Genomic DNA, 16,944 nt, shown 5'->3' with positions numbered 1-16,944 from the left:
ACACCCATGCTCGGTCAACCTTGGTTACTCAGACTTGGAAAAAATTACCTGAGAATTCCGGGTGTGAGGAGGATGAATGTATCAGTACGCTGCTGACAAAGTAATGGTAAGAAGGGATGATGAGGTAGGTGGGGGGGGGGGGGGCAGAGGCAGAATACGACAATAATGACTTTTCCTTTCTCTCAGCTGTATTAAAAAGTGTGTGAAATCTTACGGGACTTAACTGCTAAGGTCATCAGTCCGTAAGCTTACACACTACTTAAACTAAATTATCCTAAGGACAAACACGCCGGCCGAAGTGGCCGCGCGGTTCTGGCGCTGCAGTCTGGAACCGCGAGACCGCTACGGTCGCAGGTTCGAATCCTGCCTCGGGCATGGATGTGTGTGATGTCCTTAGGTTAGTTAGGTTAAACTAGTTCTAAGTTCTAGGGGACTAATGACCTCAGCAGTTGAGTCCCATAGTGCTCAGAGCCACAAACACACACACGCGCCCATGCCCGAGGGAGGACTCGAACCTCCGGCGGGATCAGCCTTAGACCGCTTGGCTAATCAGCTGTATTATATATCAGCCTTAATCAGCAGTTTAAATGATTTTTAAACATCGCTAATTTATATGAAATAATATCCATCTAAGTAACATCCTTTCAAATATTAGGTATTTTAAAATTTGAGGTATATTAAACTCAATAAAACTGAATTTCAATGCTACATGAAAATGCTATTCCCTGAGTTTTTTTCTGGTAAAATGCTGTTCTGCATCTACATAGGTACTCCAAAAGCCACGATACGATCCATGGCGGACAGGACCTTGCACCACTACTTGTCATTTCCTTGCCTGTCGCACTCGGAAATAAGAGCGACCGCTACCTTGTACTTCTTAGCAGTTTGTGTAGTTAAAACGTTTAAAATGAGTGTTTTTAAGTGTGAAATTTTTGGAAACGAATACAATTATTGGAAGACTCTGAGGCAGCATATTTCCAGAGCTCACCCACAGCAGTTGAACGAAATCGTACCTCATGTTACAAAAATAATGAACCTCCATGTTCCTATCTGTGCTACACTTGCGACAAGAGTTTTACTTGGAAAAGAAGTTCAAAACACCACCAACAATACAGTCATGGCGTAATGAAGCAGCAGAAGAGATTGAAGTGTATGATATGCACATTTAAAGTAGAGTCAGAAAGGTGTTGGATTGATCATTTCCACGCCACTAATCAAATACATGTAAGATCTGGCGATCTGGAGGTCTCTAGCTAAGGTGGATTTTTGAAGTGGAAAGAGGAAATTGAACATAATACACAATACAGATTGGTCAATCACCGTGGCATTAAGTTTGTTGATGATTGCTCAACTTGTAAGTATGTTTGGCATCATTCAGGTAAGTTTCTTTCCAAAGGTGATACTTTCCAAACGAGATGCTTAAAAATGGCAAGTAGGAACAAAATTGATGGAAAGTGCGCTGTATGGATGAAAGTCTTCTACAAGAATGAAAAGTGCCTTGTTAATTTTGTGTCCACTCGTGTTGTACACGATCTAGGCTTAACTCATTTCAGTCTAACACCACAAGAGCATAGCTGCAGACATTGCTGTAGTAATCCTGTTTCCCATTGTTCTTGACAAAATTTGATCGACAGTGCAGGATTCAAATTCAGAGAGCGTACATCTCACAACAGTGCAAGACTTGCATAACATAGCAGCTTCTTATAATTTGGCTTCAAACCCAGTCGGACATCAAAATGATGCCATCAGTGTTGAAGCTTGGGTACAAGAAGTTAAGCAAAGTGATATTCGGTGTGTATTATTTTATAACCCTCAAGAAATAATCACTGACCATCACCCGGAATGGAGAAGCGAGAATGTCATGTTAGTAATAATGAACACTGCACAAGATGAATTACTGGCAAAATATCGAAATGATTATATTTGTGTTGATGGGACTGATGGTCTGAACAGCTATGATTTTGAACTTATCACAGTACTATTACTGGATGATATGAGGCAAGGATTTCCATGCGCTTTCCTCATTTCTAACAGAAATGACAGTGATGTGTTAAATATATTTTTCAGACTATGTAAAGACTCTGGTTGGACAGATCTGCTTCAATGTATTCCTGTAAGATCTGGCAGAATCCTACAGTATTGCTTGTAACAGAGCAATGGGCCCCCTAAAAAGAGACTTGAACGGCATCTGGCATGCGGATTGAACATGGAGAAACAACATTAACAGTAATGTTCTGCGTAAGGACAGGTGAACTGAGGTGTACCATCTTGTAAAGACATTAATGCAGGTGAGAGATGTTGCTATATGTGAAGAATCACTGCAAAAACCACTCCAGAAGCTCTATAGTGATCTAGTACATCCGAATGTGGTCATTATTTCGAGACCTACTATGAAAATGAAATGCAAACTGTTGAGCATATTGTCACAGGATGCAAGCTGGACTCAATACAAAAATACACCTGGAGAGTATGCACAAGGCTTTGAAATATGTACATTCTAATGTAAAGCAAGTGAAAAGACTGCGCTGATGTCGTTTGTAACCACAAAGCTGTTTGATAGGCTTACTGCGATCGTGAAAGGAAAGATAACTAGTACAATAAAAGACATTCGTACAAGGCACAGGTCTATTTTAACGGATGACTTAGAGTCTGTTTTAATGGATGAATTCATTAGTAAGGTAGACAGTGGTTAGGAAGTACCTTCTTCAAATTCAAACGATGTCTGCCTTGTGAAGGACAATGACGTTCATTACAAGCGTCAATTAGTGTGCAGTAAATGTGAAGTGCACATTCATCGGTAATCTTCCCCATGCATTGTTTACAGTATTAAATTAAATATGTGTAAGCACTTTCATATTGTTTTCCAAACAGAAAAGAAGAGCAGAGGTGAAATTCCCTTGCAAAATCGTGAACTGTTAGATGCACTTGTTATTGATGCTGAAGATGTGTCTGTGATTGATGAGAGGGAAGCAATTTTGGCCCAAGTAAGCACAATTGCTAGTTGTAACACCCAAGAAGCATAGTCAGATGAAAAGAAAAATATTGTCTCAATGTTTTCGGAAGGCATTGGTGGACTGTCAATTGCTGAAGTTAAGCTAGCCAAAAAAATGGTGACAACGTGGAAGGCGAATTTAGGTGCTGTTAGAACCCAGCCGGCCGCTGGTGGCCGAGCGGTTCTGGCGCTACAGTCTGGAACCGCGCGACCGCTACGGTCGCAGGTTCGAATCCTGCCTCGGGCATGGATGTGTGTGTTGTCCTTAGGTTAGTTAGGTTTAAGTAGTTCTAAGTTCTAGGGGACTTATGACCTCAGCAGTTGAGTCCCATAGTGCTCAGAGCCATTTTTTTTGTTAGAACCCATAGTGGTAGCTCTTTCATCAGCCGAGAAAAGAGTCGTGAGAGGAAGTTTGGGCCACAGAGGAGGCTGTTTTCGACAAATAAAAAGGAAAGCATTACACCACATACCTATGGCTGTTCTTGACGTAGAAGAAAGCCATGGGATATTGAGACTCTTCTTGGTGAAGGTTTGTACCGCTAATTAGCAACCATTTCATGGTAATATCTTAATATCTGAAATGCTAATGTGCTCCACTCTGGTGCAGTAAGATCTATACCAGGATATATGTATATCACCAGCCATGTAGTCATTAACATTCTCTTAAACTATGATTTAAAACTTATTTTTAGTGCCCAACAATGACGCTGATGGCATCATGTTGATGTCTGACTGACTTTGACTCCAAATTATAAGAAGCTGCAATGTTGTGCAGGTCCTGCAATGTTGTAAGATGTACTCTCTCCGAATTTGAATCCTACGCTGTTCCACGAATTTTGTCAAGAACAATAAGAAATGGGATTCCTACAGCTACGAGGTGCGGCTAGAAAAAAACCGGACTGATGCTGGAAAAAACCTTTATTTACAATTATTTACAATTTCATGTTATCTCCTTCAATGTACTCTCCTCCTCGGTCTCTACACCGCTCCATACGAATTTTCCACTGTTCATAGCAATGCTGCAGATCATTTTCGGTAAGTCCATACATTACTTCCGTCGCCTTTTCTTTCACTGCTTCAACAGTCTCAAATCTAGTTCCTTTCAAAGCTGACTTGACTTTAGGGAAAAGAAAAAAGTCACAGGGGGCCAAATCAGGTGAGTAGGGTGGATGATCTAAGATGGGAATGTTGTGATTTGCCAAAAACGTCTTCACTGACAATGCACTGTGAACTGGGGCATTGTCTTGGTGAAGGATCCATGACTTTTATCTCCACAAGTCGTTCCGTTTTCTCCGTACTAGCTCACGTAGGGTAGCCAGGACGCTAATGTAGTAATGCTGATTCACTGTTTGTCCCTCTGGTACCCAATCAATGTGCACAATCCCTTTGATGTCAAAAGAAAACAATCATCATTGCCTTGAATTTCGATTTTGACATTCGTGGTTTTTTTTGTCGTGGAGAACCAGGAGTTCTCCAATGCATCGATTGGCGTTTAGTTTCGGGATCGTAAGTAAAAAACCACGATTCATCGCAAGTAATAACATTTTGTAAGAAGGTGGGATCACTTTCAATGTTTTCCAGGATGTCAGAACAAATCATTCTTCGTCGTTCCTTCTGTTCAATTGTGAGACACTTCGGAACCATTTTTGAACACACTTTGTTCATGTTGAAACTTTCATGAAGAATCTGTCTAACACTTTCCTTGTCAACTCCTGTTAACTCAGACACTGCTCTGATTGTTAAACGGCGGTCTTGTCGAACAAGTTTACCGATTTTTTTCAATGTTTGCATCAGTTTTTGCTGACAATGGTCTGCCAGTGCGAGTGTCATCACTGGTGTCTTCGCGGCCATCTTTAAATCGTTTAAACCACTCAATCACTTGTGTTCGCGATAAACAATCATCGCAGTACACTTGTTGTAACATTACAAACGTTTCACTTGCAGATTTTCCTAGTTTGAAACAAAATTTGATGTTAACACGCTGTTCCTTCTGTACACTCAACATTTTCCGACGCACAGACAAAACGTCAACTACTTAAAACAGACGCCACGGGCAGACTGAGTGCAGGAGGCAGATGAAACTCGAGCAGTAGGCGGAGCGAGAGTCACGTGACAGGCCACGCGACTTTCAGCCTTATTGCATTCGTTTTATTGTTTCACCAGTACTAGTCCGGTTTTTTTCTAGCCACACCTCGTATGTCCACAACTATGCTCTCAAGTTCTTGTGGTGTCAGATTCCAATGACCTAAGTCTATATCGTGTCCAACGTGAGTCGACACAAAATTAACAACGCACTTTCCTTCCTTAGAGAGGACTTTTATTTCTGCAGGGAAGTTTCCATCAATTTTGTTACTGCCTACCATTTTTAAGTATCTCATCCTTTCACCTTTGGAAACAAACTGATCTGAATGACGGGAAATATACTTACAGGTTGACTAATCAACAACAAACTTAACGCCACGGTGTTTCACGAATCTGGATTTTGTAATGTGTTCAATTTCTTCTTTCCACTTGAAAAATTCACCTTCACTAGAGAACTCCTGATCTCCAGATTCCGCACGTATTTGATGAGCGGCTTGAAAATGTTCAGTTGAACATTTTTTTGACTCAGCTTCCAATGTACACATCATGCACTTCAGCCTCTTCTGCTGCTTCATTACGCCTACGTCTTGTTGGTGACGTTTTAAAATAATTTTCCAAGTAAATCTCTTGTCACGTATGTAGCACTGATACGAATTTGAAGGGCGATTACACAGGTCTGCTGAAAATATTTTTTGAAAGTTGTTTGAAATTTGATAACTGAGTTTTTTGTGTAGTTTACAGCGCCGATTTCAAAAATGCAATCCATTTTTATCCATCGCGTCAGGTTTTCTCACAAAAAAGGGAGTATTTTTGGGTATAATAACAAAATTTAAGCAATTCATCACATTCATTCCAACGTTGTAAAATTTTATTTTATTTACAAATCATGTTCTAAACTACATTTCCAGTACACTTCCCTTTTTCTTTAAGCTCATAAGTCCTTATAATAACGCTTTTGCTTTCTGTCAAAGCTTCTTTTATAGCTTTTCCGGCTGTGGACTCGTTGAGGATCATCTCTTTTTATCATCCAGCAGTAGTCCGCTATCATGTTGAAGTTCCATCTTCCTTCATATCTTCTTTCCATTTATTTGATGTCTTAGTGGAATCTTTCGCCCTGCTCTTCACTTACATCACCAAGGTTTGCAGGGAAATAGTCAAGATATGATTGGAGAAAATTAACTTTAATGCTCATGTTACAGCCCAGTTTCTTAAAGTTGTCGATCACGTCTGCGACGATTGCCTTGTAGTTTGGATTTCTTTTGTTTCCTAAGAAACCGGTAACAACTAATTTAAAAGATGTCCATGTTGCCTTTTCTTTGGTTTCCATTTTGTCCACAAAGTTGGGACCTGTCATTAGTTTTCTAATGTCTGGTCCGACAAAGATTCATTCTTTTAGCTTTGCTTCGGATAAAACAGGAAACTGTCCACAAAGGTATCTGAAACACTCTCCTTCTTTTGGAAATGCCTTAACAAATTGTTTCATCAGCTCCAACTTAATGTGAAGTGGTGGAAGTAACACCTTTTTGGGATTCACAAGGCTTTTCCTCTCACAAATTGTAACCCATACCTGTAAGGTTTTTCTCAAGGGCCAAGCTTTTTCTTATGTAGTGTTGCTTTCTCTCTCTACTGTCCCATTCACAAAGAAAGCAAGGGAACTTTCTATAGTCACTTTGTTGACCAAGCAGCATTGAAATCACTTTCAAATCACCACATAGTGTCTATTTGTGGTCTGAATAGCAGAGTTTGCTTAAAACCAGTTCAAGGTTTCCGTAACATTCTTGTAAGTGAACCGAATGTCCAACTGGTGTAGAAGCATACTTATCGCCATTGTGTAGAAGTACTGATTTAAGGCTTCTTTTTGAATAATCAATAAAAAGTCTCCACTCATCAGGAGCATATTATACTTAGAAACTGTCATATGTCCAGCAATATCACTGCAAAACACCAGGTCACCTTCTTGAGAGAAGAAAGATTCAGACTCCTTTGCCCTCGATCGACACCAAGAAAAGGATGTACTCGGAGCCAACATGTCTTTCAATCTAGATCCTAAAACCTCTGGCGATTCTTTAGAAAGGCCTAGGTCTCTAACTAAATCGTTCAGTTCAGATTGTGAGAATGAAATGGGATCGGTTGGGCCAGGATCGTAGAAGTCTCTGTATTCTTCACTATCACCTTGCTGAACCAATGGCTCCTGATCATCTATATCATCCGAAGAATCTGGAGGAGAGGGTATTGGTACTTCAGCTCCATGAGGAACAGGGAAAACGGATGATAGAAATATTAGGGTAAGAAATATCCTGTTTGTTTGAAACTGAAACCTCGTAGGTTGCAAGAATAGAAATAGCAGTCATCACCATGATTTTTGGGGTTCCTCTAAACCGTTGGTATTCCAAAACGTAAGGACTGCTTTTTACGTTGAAACCATTGCCTCAGTTCTTCAACACACACTGAACGAGCTTTGTGTGGGGCCCAAGGTTTATCTTGAACGCCTAACTTTATATCAAAATAGGCGAAATATACTTTTTCAACAAGATCGGAAATGTTTCTTTGTTGCTTTTTAACGCTATAGTTACTACATATGGAGCAGAAGCAATCCGGCGAGTTTATACATCCTCTGGTAGCCATTGTCCATTGTCCATAAAACAACTTCACAACAAAAGAAAATAGTCACTACTTTAAACCACTAGTAACAACAACACGTGAAGAGCACAGAGTGAAGAGGTACAGCGAACTGAAGGACAATAGCAGAAGCTCACTGCTTGGTGATGGCGGGGGAAGGGGCAGCACGACAGACAGGCACTGACATGAAAATACTGCTGGTTTCTCCTAATTACTGTTTATTTTACGTACATCTTGTATAAAAAAGGCTAAGTAACCGTTTATGGAGATCCTAAAAACAAAAATTCTCACTAGTGTGCTGAGATATCGCAGAAAGCTAAATCTAGACAATCAGTTGTTGAAATAACTGTACGTGATGGAATTTTTCACTATTTTTCCCGAAATCGGCGTTGTAAACGCTATAAAAATCACTTAATAAATTTGAAACAATTTTTGTGTCGCAGACTTGTGCTACTTGTAACGTGAGGTACGATTTCATCCAACTGCTGTGGGTGCTCTCTATAAATATGTCGCCTCAGATTCCTGCGATAATTATATTCGTTTCCACAAATTTCACGCTTAAAAGCAGTCATTTTAAATGTTTTAATTAGACAAACTGCTAAGAAGTACTTCTATCAACACTACATTGCTAGTATAAGCAGCCGTTGTAAAACACGTGGACTACAAAAAAGCGGGGAACATGCAAATTCTCACTGTATAAAAGCGACGAACAAACCGATGCGCTACACGGGGCGACGACCAAAGGTCATATCGATGCGCTACACTTTACACGTGCACTTGGTTGGTGTGTGTGTGTGTGTGTGTGTGTGTGTGTGTGTGTGTGTGTGTGTGTGTGTGTAGAGGGGGGAGGGGTAAGTGGGCTTGGCTTGTGCAATGTCCGGGGCTGTCGCTAACGTTTCCTATCATGCAGTGATATTTTTTGATGATCCGGGAGTTTACATCAGCCCACCATCTGCTGTTTTGTGTCTTCATGTAACTTGAAAGGTGGGATGATGCCATGTTTGTAAAACAATGCCTGGATGTTGAATTAGTAACCCCAGAAACTATCGACAGTAGCGCATTCTTTTTTCAAGTTTAGTTTCTTGCGATGCTTGCGTCATGAGAATTCTTTTAGGGCGAAAAGCGGATTTCTTCCCAGTTCCCTGACATGCGCCAAGTAAAACGCCTCTTCCCTACCTCAATCGACGAAACGATTTCCTTGGAGAGTTCCCCGAGCGCCTTCAAACTTTGTCAATAATCTCCGCACTCAATGGTGGTCGTGTTTACCACTGCCACTGTCTCCTGTTTCCTTAAGAACGTTAAAACTGTACATGTGTTGGAACATTGCGCACATTGAACTCTCTCCGGAAAGCCCGTTGTGTTTTGACTAATGAGTTTGTCTTCCAGTATGGTTTCACAATAAAAACCCGCTCTCTACGTGTGTACAGCATTTTTTTGTCAGCAAAAGACTGCGAACTAATTTCGCGTTTTTGTCACGTGGCTCGAACTACACACTTACAGACGTCACAAACGGCGACCGATGATGCTACGAACGAACTAACAGGGTGAGCCGAGCAAGCACGGCATTATACTGGACAAAGGAGATAAAGGACCTCATGCGCAGAAACAACAATCTGTGGTGACGCTACTAACGACTTCAGGGAGTAACCGCACAACAGTCGATAAGCCGCACTCGAAACACTCGTAGCGCAGCAGCTGTATGGGTTATCAGTACGAACTATACCGAGGCCCGCCAGGTGCCGCATCTGCCAACCCATAGGCATCACGTGTGTGGATAGCGATTGGTCGATGCCTCGTTAAATACCGGAGCACGAAGCTACGGTGGACAGTCCTCTTCAGTGAACGAGTCGTGTACAGTCTCCAGTTTTCGCCGAAACTGCACGCTGCAGTGTTCGTCCATCGTCTCATAGACTTAGGCTCCTTAGGCATCTCTCAGAAGCACAATAACAGGACTCCAGTACCATAGAGCACCTGTAATAATTCAAAACGTCTAATTATACTGAACATTTCACAGGAAGAGCATCATTAATGTTCAGTATTTCTTCATATTTTATATATATCATTTTATTACTAATTGTTGGGAATCTTTCTGATCGAAGATAATCTATTCTACGCCGTCCTCCTGCATTCCCAACACAATCACTTGCCAACAACGGGCGGTACTTCTGATTCTCCCAAAGCTGCTGAGAACACTAACACAATTTTCCCGTTTCGGAAAGCTTTCGGAGGGATATTTTGATCCATTTTAGGACATAACGTTTATACGTATCGCCCCGTACAACATGTCCACAGGTAAGCCATATTAAAACTTTGTGCCGTCCAGTGTGACGTACAATATTCTCTAATACGGGAATCTTGCATGCCCTTCCACCACGCACCGGCAGTGAAGTTGAGGTCGTAAGAAGTTTCTGTGAAGCAGGAGCAGACCATTCTAGTCTGTTACTCATGGATTGTGACGGTAAGTGCTGTCAGGTTCTTAAGGTGGCGACCAGAAACTTGGCCATTTGTTTAAAACCAAGGACGTTGCCCATCACTGTCAGTTCACTTAAGTTACCGCATGTGAATAATTAAAAAAGGTGTAGAGCTGACATTGTGATATTGGGAGGGACTGAGATGGTACTTTCATACAAGTTACTGCCAACTCCATGAACTCATCATGGCGAATGAATGCGTCCTACTGGACAGAAGAAGGTGACTCTGCACGTATCTGTTACTCTCTCTTGGCTCAGACTTCGGAGATAGTAGTCAAAGGTTATGTACGCCGTTGGTGGAAGCAATCAGAAAATGTGGTGTGTAGCAGATAGTGCAGAACGGCGAAATCTTCATGGTCAAACTAAAAAAGAAAGAATGTTAACTGTCACTACGATTATAATTAGAATGAGACAAAATTAGAGGGGTAATTAAATAGACACCCTAGCTGCAAGCAGGCGTTAATACACTTCATTGGGGACATGTTGAAAATGTGTGCCTCGACCGGGACTCGAACCCCGGATCTCCTGCTTACATGGCAGACGCTCTATCCATCTTTTTTTTGTTTTTTTTTGTTTTTTTTTATGGCTGGTTAAAACTGTGTGCCCGACCGAGACTCGAACTCGGGACCTTTGCCTTTCGCGGGCAAGTGCTCTACCATCTACCATCCTTTTTTTTTTACGCTATATCCATCTCTTTTTTTTATTTTTTTTATTTTTTTATTTTTTAATCTAATGAACCGCTGCAGGAGCAGCGACGGGTAGGGCAGGGGTCGACACCCGAAGCCTGGCCACCCCGCCGCCACGCCCAAGCAACGAGTTCGAGTTCGAGGATCGAAGGATCAGGAAGAGGATGTAGTGGGTTTATCGATGTTGTTTTATTTATTTTTTTTCTTTAATTTTTATAACATTTTTTTTTGTATTATAGTTTTATTTTTGTTTCATTACAAAGAAAGATCCTACAACTGCCGTAGCCGAGCGTCCGAGTCGTCTTCTCGTCTGTTGGGAGGGGTTCCCCCCTATTCCGTCCGTAGAGGATCAATATGCTCCAGGATTCTTCTTCATTTTCAGCGTCTCATACCCGGAACGCCCCAGTGAGCAGGAGGATCCGCAAATAATGAACCTAAATAATTTGCGAAACGAGTTCTGTACTTCGGGTGGCGGCTGAAAGCTCCATGTGTCGTCATCAATAGGGACCAAAAGTCGAGTGTGCCTTTGGGAGCATCGCAAAATAGGTAGTAAACGGCCATGCCTTTTAGCCAGTTAACGGCGTTCGTTCTGGTTGATGGAAAGTATACGCCGTCGGGGCGCAATACGTCATCAGGGGAGATAGACTCCGGCAATCGCCGCAAGAGTAATGCCAGCATACGCTGCGTCAGTAGCCAGCACTCGCTGGTTGCGGCACACGTCAGACGGTGTGCATCCGAGTCAGCGACTGAGCATGTCGGACACAAGGGGTCGTCCGTCAGATGTATGGAATGTAACCTCTGACGAGTAGCGAACTTCCCATTCACAACCACGTACCACAGTGAACGCACCGTCGTAGGTAGAAAAGGCGTGTGTACCGCTCGCCACACCGCGTTCCAGGCAACTTCAGGATGTCTGTGGGTGGTCGTATTTACAGGTTGCCGCTGTTGATAGAGGTGATAATAGTCTTTTGTGCTGGGCTTCCGTGTCGTCGGAAGTTCTCACCGTAAGTAGCTGAAGTCAATAAAGAACTCTCTGATGTGGGTGAGTGACGGTGAAATGTGTCCTACAGAAACCGGGGGGTGCAGAGAGTGTGGTGCCACTTCCGCTATCAGGGTGCCCGTCAGAGTGGCGTGGGCAGAGGTCCACGTGCGACGCATAGTGTTGAGATAAAGCGATCGCGCACGGTTATATACGTGAATTAAACCGATACCGCCCGCCCGCTACGGCAGTGTCAGGGTGGCGTATCGGACTTTAAAAACCAGACCGGTGCTTACGAAATGTCCATATGCTGCTTGAAATCTGTCGGCCATCGTAGCTGTCAAGGGAAGGATATGCGCAAAATAGTTCAGTTTTGAGACAAGATAGGTGTTGACATAATGTGTTCTGAGGAGCATATCCAAGCGACGCAGTTTGTTGTCCTGCAGCAGAGCACGTGTCTGGTGTAGGAGCCGGCGGTACGTAGCCGCCGCCGTGCGGTGGACATTGCTATAGAACTGCACTCCTAAACACTTGAGTACGGGCACCTTGTCAAAGGGCACCGCCGTTGTGTGGGAAATCCCTCCTCCGACATCCATGTATTTTGTCTTCGTCACGTTGATGACGCTCCCAGCGACCGCCCCGTACTGGCGTAGCCATATGCATTTCATCCTCTGATCTGGCCAGGAATACCACGTCATCGGCGAATGCACAAAAGGTCACGTCCCGCAAGGAGATACCAGTTAATCGCTGCCGTAGACCATGTAAAGCTGGTTCAAGCGCTGCAGCATATAATATGCCCGACAGGGGGCACCCTTGTCGCACTGACCGTCCAACAACAATGTGACCAGACAGATAACCGTTGACCATCATGCGTGAGCGCGCTCCGTGGACCAGTCGAAGGACCACCTGTGCAGACTCCGGAGAGAGGCCCATGTGTTGCAAAACTGCGCGTAAGAAGCCGTGGTCGACGCGGTCGAATGCGTGGTCAAAATCTACGGCGACAAGGGCGCCTCGTATTTTGCAGGCCGCCGTCAAAGCAATTACGTCGCGGTATGCTCCTAACGCCGTATGAATGTTGCTGACACCACCTAAACATGTCTGATCGGTGTGGATGGCTTTCCCGATAGCGGTGTGGAGACGCGCGCGGAGGATACGGGCGAAGATCTTGTAGTCGTTGTTGAGGAGTGTGAGTGGGCGAAAATCCTGCCACCTACAACCACCATTCGGTTTCGGAACTGGGATCAAGATGCCTTCTGTGAATTCTGTGGGGACAGTGAAATCAGAGCGGATCAGGTCTTGAAACATTTGGAGCCAATTGTCACCCATAAGGTGGTAAAAAGTACGGTAGAATTCCAGGGGTAAACCGTCCGGTCCAGGCGACTTGTTCGGTGCTCCACGTGCCAAGGCCGATGTCAGCTCATCGGGTGTAATGGGCAACAGCAGACTGTCATCGGTTGCCACGTCTCGAGGGGAGGGAAAATCGTGCAACAGCTCGTCATAATCACGTACATTTCGCGGATCTTCCATGTACAAGGTCCCATAGTGTCTGGCGAACGTGTGCGCGATGTCCGTTTGTGTCACTGCGCGCCCGCCGTCCTCCGTGTTTACCGCCGTAATGAGCTGACGTTTGCGGTGGCGCCTCTCGCGCACAATGTGATACACTGACGCTGTTTCGTTGGGGATACAGTCTTGCACTCGCGCACGGATGCGGACACCGTCTAGCTGCTCTGTCCTGATGCGAAGTAGACGAGCTTTGATGCGTTGTACGGACATCTGACGTTCGGGAGACGGCGGTTGCGTCGCCAGCTCACGTAACGCTGTATTGTAAAATTCCGATGTTGCCCTTTGCCAGTTCGCTCTGTCACGCCCGTAGGCCACCAATGTCTTTCGGAGTGTAGGTTTGACACATCCCAGCCACCACAGCAACGTGGAAGCATACATAGGCAGGCGCCTGATACATCGACGCCACGTGTCAGTGACTGCTCGCCGACACGCTTCCTCGCGAAGGAGGGAGACGTTCAGTGTCCACGGGCCCCTGCTGCGTCTTGTCAGTTGTCGGGGCAAGGCGACAGTGCAGATGTACGCGAGATGGTCCGTGAAGGCCGTCGGCCAGAGTTCTGCATCACGGGTTGCTGTGCGAAGGGCACGCGAGACGTATATCCGGTCCAGACGACTGGCAGAATGGCTGGTAAAGTGCGTATATCCACTCTGGGTCCCATGATGTAAGAGCCATGTGTCGTGGAGCGCCAGGTCACGTATCAATGCTTGTAGAGCCGGGCATGGGACGTAATGCGGTATCTGGTCCTCGGGCCGCAGAACACTGTTAAAATCGCCGCCCAGTATGTAATGGTCCATATTTCCTTGTAAAAGTGGGGCTACCTCCTCCGAATAGAAGACATGCCTGTCACCACGTTGCGAATTACCGGAGGGAGCGTAGACGTTAATGAGGCGGACTGCGCCAAGTGTGAGTGCGATGCCTCGCCCATTAGGCAAGTACGTCGCGTCCTTCGCGTCTATGCCATCTCGGAGAAGGATGGCCGTTCCTCCTGCGCCATCACCTACGGGTAGGCTGTACGTGGTGTAGCCATATAGGTCTAAACACAGCTCGGGACGGACCTCCTGGAGAAGGGCAATGTCCAAGTCTGCCGCACTGATCATCATGTCGTGTAACATGCGGGTCTTGACAGTGGAGTGGACACCATTTACATTGACTGTTCCCACACGGTATGACTGAGACATATCAAGTGGCGGAGGCAGTGTGCCGGTGCAAGCCCACAGTGACCTTACACACCACACAGCCATCCATCTGCATGCTGTGCATTACTGTGCCGTAGGAGTCCCTGATTGTCAGAGCCCTCCGGGCTCAATGTCAGCCATGGGCTCTGGTGGAGATATCGATGTTTGCTGTGCATCATCTGCCTCCATATCGTCTGCCCAATCACCAAGAGACGATTGTGATGTCATTGGGGGCTGGTCGCTTTCACAGGAGCCCACATTTTGGGAGTCGACGCAGTGCGCCTCGTTTTCTGGGCCACCAGATGTAGGAGAGTGTTCCTTGTCTTCAGGCACCTTCTGGTGAATGATCCCACTGGAGTCCGTTGCAATTGTGGGCGAGTCAACGAAGTCGATGTCTTCCGCCGGCTTCACATCCCTGTCCTGCTCTTCAGCTGACAATCGCCTCTTCTTGTTGCGCTTGGGTGATTTTTGCTTTCGGGTCCGAGATTCGACATCCACTGGAGGGCGGGCCTCGACACAGTCTCGGTCGCTAGGAACCCCTGTGATTGATCCCGACAGTGACGGTGGCTGGGTGCCCACGACGCTGCGGTGGGCAGAGGCTGTAGGAACCTCTGCACCGTTGGGCTGCGGCGTCGTCGACGGCGCTGACTCTCCAACGGAGCTGGCAGCGGCTTGAGGAGGTAGCAGGTTTTGATCATCCATCACATCATGTCGTGCCGCCTCCACATATGTTAGCGGGAGAGAGGTCAGAGTGGATCGTTGGGGAAGTTCATTGCGGAGCACCTGAACGAGGCGGCGCTGCAGACACTCAGTTCTAACATGGCCCTCCTGGCCGCAGCCCGAGCAGGTCCTCGGTTGTCCATCATATATAACAATTGCGCGGCAGCCACCAACGACAACATATGATGGAACGTGCTTCTTAAGTTCTATGCGCACTTGTCGTACCCCGTTAAGGACAGGGTACGTTTCGACTGTGTTCCATTTCTCCTCTGTGTGGCTCAGAACTGTGCCGTATGGCCGCAGCGCATCAACGACTAGGTTGGCAGGAACTTCGAACGGTAATTCAAAGATGCGCACGGTACGCACCCCCAGACCAGCATGGTGAACTCCTACCACGCTCACGTTACCGTCTGGGTGACAGAAGCGAAAGCCGTTTGCAGATCGTTGGAGTAATCTGTCGCAGGCCGCTTCGTCAATCAGTTTGAGGTATACTGTGCTGGTTACAATAGACAGATGAATTCCTATCAGTTCTTGTGGTTCGATGTGCATGATGTCTCGTAGAAACCGTTCAATTTCATGGGCCTTCGGTCTCGTGTACGATGCGTTGAACGTTAGTTTAATTGTAGCTTTTCGATATGAGAACGCCATGTCGGGTCGGTACAAGTACTATATGGCAATACAACGACGCGACCGCGCGCTAGCGGGTAAACAACAACACCTGCGGAGCACTGCCCGGCGCGCCGAGCCCGTCCGCACGGGAACACGGCTGAAAGCCGACTGTATCCATCTGAGCCACCGCGGGCACAGAGGATAGTGCGTCTGCAGGGACTTATCCCTTGCACGCTCCCCGTGAGATCCACATTCCCAACATGTCCACAGCACTACATTCGTAGTGCGCCTAATAGATGTTTGCCCATCATACTCATTACCCGTGGCAGATTAATCTACCAAGTCCCGTGCGAGTTCGGGCATAGCGTGTGCGTTGATTAATCTGCCACGAGTAATGAGTATGATGGGCAAACATCTATTAGGCGCACTACGAATGTAGTGTTGTGGACATGTTGGGAATTTGGATCTCACGGGGAGCGTCAAGGGATAAGTCCCTGCAGACGCACTATGCTCTGTGCCCGCGGTGGCTCAGATGGATAGAGCGTCTGCCATGTAAGCAGGAGATCCCGGGTTCAAGTCCCGGTCGGGGCACACATTTTCAACATGTCCCCAATGAAGTGTATCAACGCCTGCTTGCAGCTAGGGTGTCTATTTAATTATCATTTCATTTCTAGCAAAGCTGCATGGTCATCCACGGTAACTGTTCTTTCGGGAACAGATACTACCGTCATATATAGTTAAAATTATAGGGAAGTGGGGATAGTAGACTTCAGCAATACAGTGTTTCATCCTAGGAGGACAGAGACCGTAAGAAAGCCAGAGTAATGACCTGCATCGTATTGCGTCGTTAGTGTTCCACTTGCTACAGAGTTATGAATTAATTATGATTTTTTTCGCCTTAATTCCTCAGTTACTGTCGGCTTGGTGAAAATACTGGCATAGGGAGGAAGGAAGGACGGAAGATTGGGTTTAACGTCCCGTCGACATCGAAGTCATTAGAGACGGAACACAAGCTCTGACCGTGTCAAGGATAGGGAAGGAAATCGGCCG

At 45.5% G+C, this 16,944-nt stretch overlaps 1 non-coding gene across 1 annotated transcript; it reads left to right on the top strand.

The window, feature by feature from the left end:
• Positions 1–16,410: 16,410 nt before the first annotated feature.
• On the top strand, positions 16,411–16,485 carry Trnat-ugu (transfer RNA threonine (anticodon UGU)). The gene has a single exon. It is a non-coding gene; the product is annotated as a tRNA-Thr (tRNA).
• Positions 16,486–16,944: the final 459 nt, after the last annotated feature.

This window comes from Schistocerca serialis, chromosome 5 (assembly GCF_023864345.2).
Source record: "Schistocerca serialis cubense isolate TAMUIC-IGC-003099 chromosome 5, iqSchSeri2.2, whole genome shotgun sequence".
Taxonomy (NCBI): domain Eukaryota; kingdom Metazoa; phylum Arthropoda; class Insecta; order Orthoptera; family Acrididae; genus Schistocerca; species Schistocerca serialis.
Note: the sequence above shows the minus strand (reverse complement) of the source record. Positions and strands in the feature narration are given on the sequence as shown.